The sequence below is a fragment of the Panthera leo genome, chromosome B4, assembly GCF_018350215.1.
Source record: "Panthera leo isolate Ple1 chromosome B4, P.leo_Ple1_pat1.1, whole genome shotgun sequence".
Taxonomy (NCBI): domain Eukaryota; kingdom Metazoa; phylum Chordata; class Mammalia; order Carnivora; family Felidae; genus Panthera; species Panthera leo.
This window is the reverse complement of record NC_056685.1, coordinates 36,144,022-36,156,310: the sequence shown is the minus strand read 5'-3', so window position 1 is coordinate 36,156,310 and position 12,289 is coordinate 36,144,022. Positions and strand designations below refer to the sequence as shown.

At 34.4% G+C, this 12,289-nt stretch overlaps 1 protein-coding gene and 1 non-coding gene across 10 annotated transcripts in view; both read left to right on the top strand.

Moving 5' to 3' along the window:
• Nucleotides 1-12,289, top strand: part of ERC1 (ELKS/RAB6-interacting/CAST family member 1) — a 509,468-nt gene that overhangs the window by 208,825 nt on the left and 288,354 nt on the right. The window lies entirely within an intron of this gene.
• Nucleotides 9,653-9,759, top strand: LOC122225668. Its single transcript, XR_006205284.1, has one exon. It is a non-coding gene; the product is annotated as a U6 spliceosomal RNA (small nuclear RNA).

Sequence of the window (12,289 nt, the reverse complement as noted above, 5' to 3'; positions counted from 1 at the left end):
ACAAATCTTACATTGTTTGCAATAAAAATAGCAAGCACAAATACTGCATTTAAAAAGTGATTTTCCCATTTTCTACTGTAAACATTTTCTTCACACATTATAGTAAAGCAGTATGGGTACCACTTAAGTAATTTTGAGGGTGGTACAGTCTGAACACAATTCAGCTTTAGTAATGAAATACCATGAAGGATTTTGCCTTGTGTTTGGAGAACTTTCATCTCTAACTTAAGCATCAGGTGGACATATTTTTACAGGAAAGTTTTATCGCTTTTGTCTTTTGTGTGACAGGTTTTGACCTAAATATCTCTAAACAAAGCCCTACAAAAAGCCCCAGAAGAATTTGTGTGTGAAAGTCATTATTGTATACATAATTCTGTGAGTTACAGGTTATGTTAATTATAATGTTGTTAGCTGGTTCATTTTAGTAGTTGTTATTCTAGCAGTAAATGCCATTAAGCTATACTTATTTCTCAATAATTTTATTTTCCAAGATATACAAAATAAAACAGGTTTTGTTTTTCCAGTGGCAAAGATCATTTTGGTTGTAGTATGTAAAAAAGGTTTTCTTTGTTCCAGGTTGGAATTTAGTGCAGTACTTTTTTCTGTACAGAAGCATTTCACCATTTTAATTATGGTTTTGCCAAGTCCAGTTGAACAGATCATTAAGAGAATATTGATGGCTTGAGATTGGATTGGATATTTGGATAACTTCATTATGGGACCATGGGCAGGATACTTAACCCTTAAGTGTTTGTTTTAACCACCTGTTTTGTGTTAATAGTGACACTTAACTGTAGTGTTTGCTTTTTAGTGTCCTCCTCTAAGCTTTCTTGGTTTGTATAGATTTATTTGTTTTCTCTTTCTTGTCCTTTACTGCCTTTCCTCTGTCCCTGCTTCCATTTAGTACAGAGAGATTTCATTTAGTGTGATAATGAGTGAAGATTCACATTCTCTGTTCTTAAACATATATACATGTCTTTAGTTACTATTCAATGACATATCCCCAGAGAAAGAATACAAAGAAATGATTCCATGAATAGATGAAAATATATGATTTCATTCATAATTCATTGTTACTTTTGATTTAGCACCTTTGGCTAAAGGCAAGACATTCAGTAGGTGAGGCTTATAAATATCTTCTCATTTACTTACTTCCTGGTTTACACAAATTGTGCTCAATATTATTATTACCCCTATTTTATTTGACAGTGCCTGTTGCAGATTTATCTTTAAAACAGATGTTTGGAATCTGTGGGATATTTTGTATCAACAGCATTTAGACCAGAGTGCCTCTATTGTTCTGTAATAAAAGCTAAATACTTTATGCCTTGCTCAGATGCATTCCTGTTTTTATATAGTCTCTTTCATCTAATTTGATGAAAGAGTTCTACATTGATTTCCAAAGTCTTAAGTCAACTAGCCAGTTTTCTGATTGCACATCTTAGAATTTTTTTCATTGTTGTCTGACAGTAGGCACTAAAACCTCATGTCATTCACAAAAAGAGAACTATAGTTTGAAGCCTTCATTTTTTTTTTCTTTTTTCTTTTTTTAGCTAAAGTCTTCAGAACTTTATAGGCCTAAGAGCATTTCTGACCTTGTGGGATCTATTTACAAGGAGTTTGATTTATAGACACGAGTATAATCTAGGAGAATGATCTGTTGTTAATTGCCTTTTTTACTTGTCATTTGGTTGGCGTTCTTTTTTTTAAAATTAAAAAATTTTTTTTTTAAATTTATTTTTGAGAGAGAGAGTGTGAGCAGAGAAGGGGCAGAGAGAGAGGGAGACACAGAATCTAAAGCAGGCTCCAGGCTCAGAGCTATTTGATGTGGGGCTCAAACTTGTGAACTGTGAGATCATGGCCTGAACCGAAGTCAGAGGCTTAACTGACTGAGCCATCCAGGCGCCCCTTGTTGGCTTTCTTAAACAGCCTTATTGTTGAAGAGTGTATTTCCTTATTTTCTTTCCTTTCAAGCAATAATATTGCCTAGTGTTTTTGTAATGGGTCACGCAAGCACAGTGTAGCCACAGCCTGCATAACTACCTTCTCCTGAAATACAGTGTTCTTACTTTGAATGATTCATTGGTAGGAAAAAAAAATGTGTGAACACATACTTGTACTGATCTACCTAACTGTTCTACTGAAAAGTATTGAGTTTTGTGCTATCATGCATTGAGAAGTGGCAAATGTAGCTTTTCATGATGGCAATTATAGACAATTATCTGGCATTCTGTAGCTAAACATGATAAATTCAGTAGAGAAGGGAAGAAAGATTAAATTTACAGTTAGTTAAAATTTGAATTTGTATATGATTGCCAGATTTAGCAAATATACATATGGGATATCAGTTAAATTAGTATTTCAGATAAGCAATGGATACTTTTTTAGTATTAATATCATACAAATACTGGGACATACTTATACTAAAACACTTCTCCCTTCCCTCAAAATAAATAAATAATAAAGCCTTATAAAAGTCTTTTGAATAAGGTGTGACAAAAGAGATAATGTGATGATAAACATTAAGGTGGTTGGTATACGGTGAGAAACTTACAAAGGTGGTTATTATAGTATTTTATCTAACATAATGCTAGACTTACATTGAAACGTATTCAGTCTCACACACACCCTTCCCACCACCTGCAGAGTAAAAAGCATATTCTGTGATTCTGTGCAAGTTGATGATGGGGAATTTAGGTATTTAAATTTATGTGATAAAATACAATAGAGAAGGAATGCTTTATCTTGTTTTGTATTAAAGGACAATTTTTCTAAAAAAAAAAAAATAAGGTAGATATGTGTTTGTGTGCATGCATATGTGTGTGAGAAGTAATGTTTCTCGCTGCTTGCTGTGCCAAATCCTATGCTGTGCATTTTCCATACGCTATCTTATTTATTCCACATAACGACTCTATGAGAGATCCCATATCACAAGTTAAAAGTTTAAAAAACAACAAAAACCAAACATGAAGCTTAAAGAGGTTAATGATCACATAGGTGATGAATAGTAAATCAGATATTTAATTCAGAGCTCTCCAACTCTTAAAAGCTTTGTTTTTAACCTCTTCATTACAGTATTCCTATCAGGGGCTCTCACATCCCTGGGGACTTTGAACATGTTTTGAGATTTACGAGTTTATCATGCTGATGGGTTATTATTTTGTATTTTCATTTCAGTGACAATGTAAAACACAATTTATGTACATATTTTGGATCATCTGGGTGAAATCCTATAACTAAATGGCATATTTATCCATAAGCATTTGCTTTGTGGTTATGATATCATTGTTATCAAGTATTAACTGCTGTAATTGCGATGGGCCAATGAAAAAAGGAGGTGGTAGGCTTAATAATGGTCCTTTAATTTCAAGCAAAGTTCAGATGATATTATGATGTGCTGTGGGAAGCAAACTTGTTTTTACCAGTTTGACAAAGAAAAGTTTTGGGACAGTTTAATTTTCTTATGTTTCAAAAGCACTTGGACCATAGTAGTAAATACCTTAAGTGCACTGTGATCAGTGATTTACCTGTATATTAAATCAATATTGGCAATTTGAATTTCACTGTATATTTTAGTCTTTCTTTAATTTGTAGCTCTAGAATATTTGTATATTTCAAATATTATAATTTGTGAACAGAGAATCTAGAAAATCTTTTCCTTTACACTCCTTACACTTTCCTTTACACTTTACATCCTTTACACAATGTACCATACTATAGTTCAGGTACAGACCCTTTAGTCATGGGGATGAAGCACTTCTGCTCAGGGGGTGCTGGAATGCTTTGCCAGCATGCTGCCATTTTAATATCATTTTGAAGGATGAGTACTTGTATGCTAGGCAGAGATAGTGTAAAGACATTAGGACAACTGAAGAGACCAAAGTAAAAGAAAAACACCCCAAAACAAAAAACCTGCGGCAGGAGGGAGTGATAGAAATAAAGATTCTTGAGGGCCTTTGGTGCTAATTAAGGAAGCTTGAATTTTATTATGAGGTCAGTATGTCTCTAACAAAAACAAAAAGCAGGCAAACGTAAACTAAACTTTTATAATTCACGTACGGCATGCTGAGTTTTTATAAATTATGTTTGTGTGTAGTCATATCTCTGTTGGTTAAAGACCCCTTGGAAGTGGAGTTTAAATATTTTTGTGATGAAAATACAATGTAAAATTTCAGATTCATAGATTACAGTTTTGATTTTTTTTTTTTTTGCCTCCCTTTCTTCCATTAGGCCAGTACTATATTTATTATTATTTTTTAGGTTTATTTTTGAGACAGAGAGAAAGTTGGGAAGGGGAAGAGAGAGAGGAAGATAGAAAATCCCAAGAGGGTGCTGCACTGTCAGCACAGAGCCATATGCAGGCTCAAACTCATGAGTTGTGAGATCATGACCTGAGCTGAAACCAAGAGTGCCCCCAGGCACCCCTAGGCCAATGCTTTATTAATGAAATCAGAAACTAAACTTTATTCTTTTCTCTCATTTCAGTGGAATGCTTTAGTGATTAATAATCTTCTCCCCAGTTGATTTAATGATTTTCATTGTATTTTACCCAAAATTTATGAAGAAAACCACTTATGGAGTTTGCTGATTATTCGTATTTATATGCACCTGAGAGAAACTGTTACCATTATCTACCTTTTCATTTATTATCTGCTTTTTATTAATGCTTTGTTTCCCAGGGTAGCCTCCAGCTATTACCTCTCCATGTGCATGTTATAGAGAAATGTCCAAGTTAAATTAGTTTTTAAACTGCTCCCTGTGAAACCACCAGGTGAAAAAGTACAAACAGCATACTCTTTCTGCACACATAACTTAGTATACTGTTTTGTGGTGTGATTAAACTGTAGCGTTCACAGTGCTCATTACTGACAGAGGCTTGGGGTACTGAAAGTAAATGCATTCATTAGTATCTACAAAGCACTTTTCAGACAGAAAGAGGGAAACAAGATAGCAGGAAATAAAAAGCTATATTGTCTGTTTCATTGTTCTGTTCATGCTAGAATATTACTTTTCCTAGGTCATGGGGTCAGCATTCTCCTAGGTCTGACTTCCACCAAGAATGGTTGAATCTCTGGATGATTCTGTGAGGCCTGAGGCATATAAACAGAAAATATATGAAAGGGAGAAGAAAATTAAATAAAGTAGGAGTATTGGGGAAGAATAAAATTGAAAAGGGAGAAAAAAATAGAAGAGAGACATGAGGATATGTATATATCTCTTAGTACCAAAATTTTGCTCAAAAGTGTATAAAGTTGTATGTCCTGTTTTAGATGATAGACATTAAGATAATGCATAAAATAAATGGATGCTCTCCATAAAAATGCTTGTGCTTTCCTCTGTCATTATCAATAAGTCAAGGAGAAATCCAGAGTGAGCAACACAGAGCAGCTTTCTTTAAAGAATAAAAACAATTGACAGTATATTTATTCTGTCACAGATCCAAAAAGTCAAGTCAGTTTTTTAAGACAGGAATTTTTTTTGTTTCTCTGTTTCTCTAGCACATATTCAGATTTCTTGGCACACTTCAGTCATAGCACTGTGACATATCCTTGGTCTGCTTTTTTTTAGACTGTATAAATTGATTTTAAATATACCGACAGTCATGGATTCTTATCTTTATACAGTTTGGGAAACAGTCATCAACCGTTGTAGTAAAACAATTCCACAAATTATACTAAGAAATGTGAGAATGGGTTCTCTGTTTTTCTTTTCTCCTCTGTTTTGGTTCCATTCTTAAGCAGTGTCTTTTCTTACATTTGGGGGATTGTATACCTGTTCTGGCCAGCATAAAGCTTCCCTCTTTTCTTTCCTGTGACTTTAAGTATGTGGAGTTGATTGTTTTCTTTTGGAATTCTACACCTTGGCTTAGTATGCTGCAAAGTACAGTGCAGCTCTGATCACCACTTCTATACTCTACAGCCTCTGCACTGAGATACTGCATATTTCTTGGAAAAAAAAGTCACACAACTGTCCTGACAGGTCTCACTGCAGATTTATGGCCACATATTTCAAATGTGCTCCCAATTATACAGGCAGTTCTAATACAAATGCCTGTTAAATTTGATTTTACATTTTCAGAGATGATTATATCCTGCTCGCTCTTCTTTTGTCAAATCCACAAAATCCCCGCCTTCACCTCATAGCTGCTGATTTCACTTCATATTACATTGAGAAAATAGGAATCAGATGCTACCTACTGCATCTTCCCACCCTTAGATCTCCTGGCTTACATGCATCTGTACAGGTGTGTTTTGTGTGTTTTCTTTACAGTGGTTCACTGTTCTAAGTTCAACTCTGCCACTTTTTCTCATAATCTTATCCTTACCCAGTTCAAGGATGGTGCTTTCTCAATTATCCTTCTCTCTGCTTTATTTTTAAAACTTTACTTTTTCCTAGTTTATTATCATAAGCATGATTTAACATTTCCACCCTCCATCTTTGAAAGTCCTTTCCTTGACATGATAGTCCTTTCTAGCTGGCACACAATTTTTCTCTGTTCCTTCTTAACAAATCTTGTTTAAAAAATTGACTGTGTATAATTGCTGTCTGCATTTCTTCACCTTTCTTCAAGTTTACCAAGTCAGACTTCTCTTTTATCTATTTTTTAGTCTATTTTTATCACTTCCCTGAAACTGCTTTTGCCAGGGTTTACGGTGGTATATTTTCAGGTGCCAGGTCCAAAAGTTACTGTCACCATCTTGCCTTTCCTTTCAGCGTCATTATACACACTCCCTTCCTTGAAAGGTATTTTCTTTTGGCATTTCTGATAGCAGATTCTACTTATTTTCTCTGTCCTTCATTTGTCATGCCTACTCTGTTGTCATTTCTGGCTCTGCCGTATTCCCCTAAAGCTTGAAGGGCTCCATTCTCAGCCCTATTGTCGTTTTTACATATACTTTCTGAGAAGATGTCTTCAAGCCTTGTGGCTTTCAGTATTACTTATGTATTTATAGCTCCCATCTATCGTGTATGTGGGACATGTCTATCATGTATATACGTATGTCTACACGTACACAAAGGAGCTCCAGAGTAATATACTAATTATTTCCATGATGTCTTTAATTAGATATCAAACTTAACTTTACCCAGAGCAGATCTCTTCATTTTTTCCATTCTTTTCAAAATTTCTTCCTCCAGTATTCCCCAGTTCAGTAAATGGTATCACCATTCACTCATTGCTCAGAAATAAATCAACTAATTCCTGATTTTTCTCTCCTGCCACTCCCTATATTAAATCTATCAGGAAGTCCTATCGTACATCACGAATATATCTGAAATTCAGCCATTTCTCTCCATGCCCTCCTATGAAGTATTATCTCTTACTCATACTATCAGAGTAGCTTTCTAACTGGTACCCTTGCTTCTACATTTTGCTCTACTAGTCTCTTCTCCATGGCAGCTAGACTGAACTCTTAAAGCATACAGTAAATGCTGTCACTCCTTAAGACCTTGCTCTGCCCTCTATATTCAGAATAAAACCCAAACTCCTTACCATGGTTTATAAGGCTCTGCATCATCTGACTTCTTGCTCCTTTTGTGACCTCACTACTTACTACTTACCCTTTGTAATATACCACCATATCGACTTTTAAAAGAAATCTGCCAAGCTTTTGCTGTCCTCACAGTATTTGTACTTATGTTCTTTCTCCCTCTTTCCCTAGGCCTTTACATGGCTTGCTTTTCACATCCTCCATCGCAGTTCCTCAGTGATGTCTACCCTGACCATTGTAGCTAAATAAACTATTATCATATTCAGCATCTCTATTATTTTGCTCCATTTGATTTTTCCCATAGGACATGCCACTGTGCTGTGTGATGCAGATTCTTTGTTAGTTGAAATTGTTTTGCCTCTTTCAACAATAAATTCCCTGAGGGCAGTGAGGTTGTATTCTGTTCCTTAAAAGAGAAGCAGCCCTTATTCGCAACAACGTGGATGGAGCTAGAGTGTATTATACTAAGCAAAATAAGTCTATCAGAGAAAGACAAATGCCATATGATTTCACTCGTGGTATTTAAGAAACAAAACAGATGAACACAGAGGAAGGGGAAAAAAGAAAGGGAAGAAAATCAAGAGAGACTTTTAACTACAGAGAACAAACAGGGTTGATGGAGGGGAGGTAGGTGGGGGATAGGCTAAATGGATGATGGGTATTAAGGAGGGCACTTGTGATAAGCACTGTGTTATATGTAAGTCATGAATCACTCAGTTCTATTCCTGAAACCAATATTACACTATATGTTAACTAATTGGAACTTAAATAAAAATTTGAAGGAAGAAAAAAAGCTATGTACGCCTTTTTGGTATTCAGTATATATATGCCAAATAGCTAAGTGGAGGCTAACGCTTTCTTAGAAAATTTCACGGTTGGGTTTAGAATGCATGCTAGTTTTAAATTATTGACAAGTATGTAGCTTTCTCATTTGATAGAAATTTGAATTTTTATTGGGTTATTTTTATTAGTACTTTATGATACCAAGGAATTGCTTCCTAAAGCAAAGGCATTTCAGTAACCTACAAAGCTCTGAAGCAAGGATTAGCAAACTACAGGCCTCCTGTACCCTTTATATAGCCTGCAAGCTAAGAATGGTTTTCATGTATTTAAAATAGTTAAAAAAAACAGAGAAGAATGTGTGACTCAGATTGTATATGGATTACAAAGTATAAATACTATCTGGACCTTTACCATAAAAAAGTTAGCTAAGTAATGAATCATCGAATTCTACTCCTGAAACCAATATTACACTCTGTTACTAAACAGAATTTAAGTAAAATATTGAAAAGAAAAAAATGAATTATTCTTTTGTAGATCAAAAATTAAACACCAGTTTATGGATGTGGGGGAAGGTGGACAGTGAAAACCACATCCTGTGACTTTTTGTTCTGAAATAAATAGAAATGAAAAGATTAAAAAAATTTTTGCTTGCCTTTGCTGGAGGGTTTGGCCCTTCATTGCTTGTGTGACCTCATCTGCCAGTATGCTGTGTCTCTCCATCTACTTTGATCACACTGGCCAGGCACCTTCTTCTATCCGGATCTATGATTTGCTGTTTTCTCTGTGTGGAGCACTCTCTCTTCAATATGCGCATAGCTGTGCTTACTTCCTCATTTCCTTTACATCTTTACTTAAATATTACCTTAGCAGAGTGGCTTTTCCTGAGCACTTCATTTAAAATTGCAGTCTCACTGCTCATTCCCACGCTCCTCTTTTCCTCTTTTATTTTTTCCATTGGATTTATCACCATTTGACATACAGTGTATTTTACTTATATTCTCTATCTTCCCATTGACTGTAAACTCAGTGAGGGCTGAGATTTTTGTCATTTTTTTTCACTGCCATATTCCCAAGATAATACTTAGCACATAGAAGCTTTCATGAAATATTCATTGAGTTAATGGTAATAGATGAGAGTTATTATGAGAACCAACCTTAAAAAAAGAGTTTTCTGTCAAAACACTTGAATTCAGTTAACTTTGAGTAACTGCTATGAGATAGGCCTTGCCTCAGATCTGTGGAGATTTATAATACAAGGTCCTTGCCCACAAGGAGATCAGTGTGGTAGTGAGAACAAACATAGAAATAAATGAAATTAAATGTAAGATGGGACTAGATATGTTCTTCTCTTGAAGTGCTTGAAGAGCACTGTTGAATTGGTGCTCGCTTTGGCAGCACATAAACTAAACTTAGAACAATACAGAGAAGATTAGCATGGCCCCTGCACAAGGATGCCAGGCAAATTTGAGAAGTGTTCCAGATTTTAAAAAGACAAAAACAAAAACTGTTGAATTGATAACTAAAGCATTTTTTGGTAGAATTTAGGAGTGTTTATATAAAACTCCAAATTGTTAGTGATTTTATATTCTATAATGAAATATTTTCTTTTTTTTTGGTATGGCTTATTATCATTAGATTGCTAGGGATACAGTGCCATGAAAATAAAAATCCTTATTTAAAGCAGCTCTTAAATAACCCAAAACATTGTAATTAGACATAGAATATGTAAAAAATATTATTTTTAGTTTCTTATATACTTTTGGGGATGATATAATATGAAATTGCTATTTTTAAGCCAAGTGTAGGTATTCAGGTAGTGTTAAGAAATTTCACGTCTTAGTTTTTATGTTGTGTCAATGGAGGGTGTTCCTGGGAAGGTTGAAGGAGAGGGAGTGTCTGTGTGTGCATGCACATGCAATATCTGTATATTCTCTCTATATGTAAACATTTATGCATAATAAAGATGTTTAATATGTAATACTTGAACAATATTTTGCTTGAAATTAATGTATTTTTAAGCTTTTTTTTTCTAGCTTAAACTGCTTTTCTCTAATGAAAGCACAAATAGCTGAGTCAGATTTGATTTTTAGTATTTCCTTAAACCTGACAATAGTAGCATTCTATTTTTTTCCTAAATGTGCTTGGGAGATTTTTATGGTAGGGTGACCTACTACACTAGCATTATGTATCTGTCATTTTGACAAAGCAAAAAGCCACTAGGAGTGTAGTTTCTGAAAAAAGTATGATGGTGTCTTAATAGAATTTAAGTTTTGAAGGAGAACAAGAACTAGTCCTTTCCTAATAAACTTTCTTAGGTACTTAAAGATAAGGAAGATGTTCATTTTTCAGTGCTTACATTGTTTTGTAATGTTAAACTGTATTTTCCCTCAGAGCCGTGTTTTGGGTAAATTTGTCAATAGAGGGGATGTAGTTTCCTTTTTATGCGTGTGTTTAACAAATATTTAATGAGTATCTACACACAAGGAGGAACTATGCTATGAGTTGTGAGTTATGAAAATATATCAGACATGGACCATGACCTCTAGGAAGGCATTTTCTCTCCTTCCTTCCTTCCTTCCTTCCTTCCTTCCTTCCTTCCTTCCTTCCATCCTTCCATCCTTCCATCCTTCCATCCTTCCATCCTTCTTTAGGTGTTTTTATTTTTAAGTAATCTCTGTACCCAATGTGGGTCTCGAACTTACAGCCCCAAGATCAAGAGTCGTGTGCTCTACTGACTGAGCCAGCCAGGTGCCCCTAGGAAGGCATTTTCATAGGTATAATGAGATATACATGTGGATTACACTAATATGAGGAACAAACTAACATGTCCTAAGATGTATTTAGTTAAAATGAGTATGGGAGCTGAGGAGAGCCAATAGTAGTTATGACCTAAGAGGTTTACCTAAGTTTGAGTTTGGATTTTAAGAGACAGAGGCTCAGGGAATAGTAACAAAGTAAATAGGGGCAGATTTAGTAGATCTAGTGTGAGCCTGAGAATTCTGTATTTTTAACAAGCTCCCAAGTGATGCTGATGATGTATGTTCATGGATCATACTTTGAATAGCAAGGTGGTAGATCACATCTTATAAAACTTCTTGTGATAGAGATCAGTAGAGATAAATCTGTCTTCTTTTCCATTTTTGCATTTCTCTCTTCTTACACATTAATTTATTCATATCTGTGTGAGAATGGAGAGAGTTAAATTCATTCATTATTCATTCATTCATTCATTCATTCATTCATTATTTCATTATTTATTATAATAGTTGGGAACTCCTCAATTGAGAATCACATTTTAAAGGATTAATTCATTTCTGAATCTCCTTTCTCCTTTTCTTGCTTGAAGGATATTAAAGGATATAACTTCACTTTGAATTTAACCCCAGTTAATTAATTCAGGCTTAATAGCAGTCTAAGAGAGTTAAAAAAAAAAAAATCTATACTAAGCCATTTAAATCCTTTTCTTTCTGTTTAAGGTATGGGTTTACTAACATATTTGGGTTTTCTTGTCTACCCAGATTTAAATCGAATTACATATTGATCTATTTATAAGAGAAAGTAATTTCATGTTTCACAGATTCTATTACATCTCAGAATATTTATTCCCAAACAATTCCTCAAGTTACATCTTTCCTTTTACTTATCACGTATGTTGTGATAATACTGCTGTTTGTGTTCTTTGCCCAAGAAACAGTGTTGAAAAGGATATTAGACAAGAAAGTTGGGTGTATTCATCCACTCTAGTTAATTTGTGAATTCAGAACTTTCCATATATTTGTGTTGCATGTGCACGTAAACATTATACAAGAAGGTGGGGTAAGAGAGACAATGGGAGAGATATTGATTTAATACTCTTAAAATTTTCTATACTTTTCTTGGTTGCCTGACTTATTAGATAAAATCATTTTATTTTCCTATTTAATTATCCTTTAGTCTATAGAGTGAAAATGTAGAGCTAAAGCCAGAAAACTAAGTTAAAGAAAAGAAATTGAAAACATGAAAAGAAAATGGAGTTG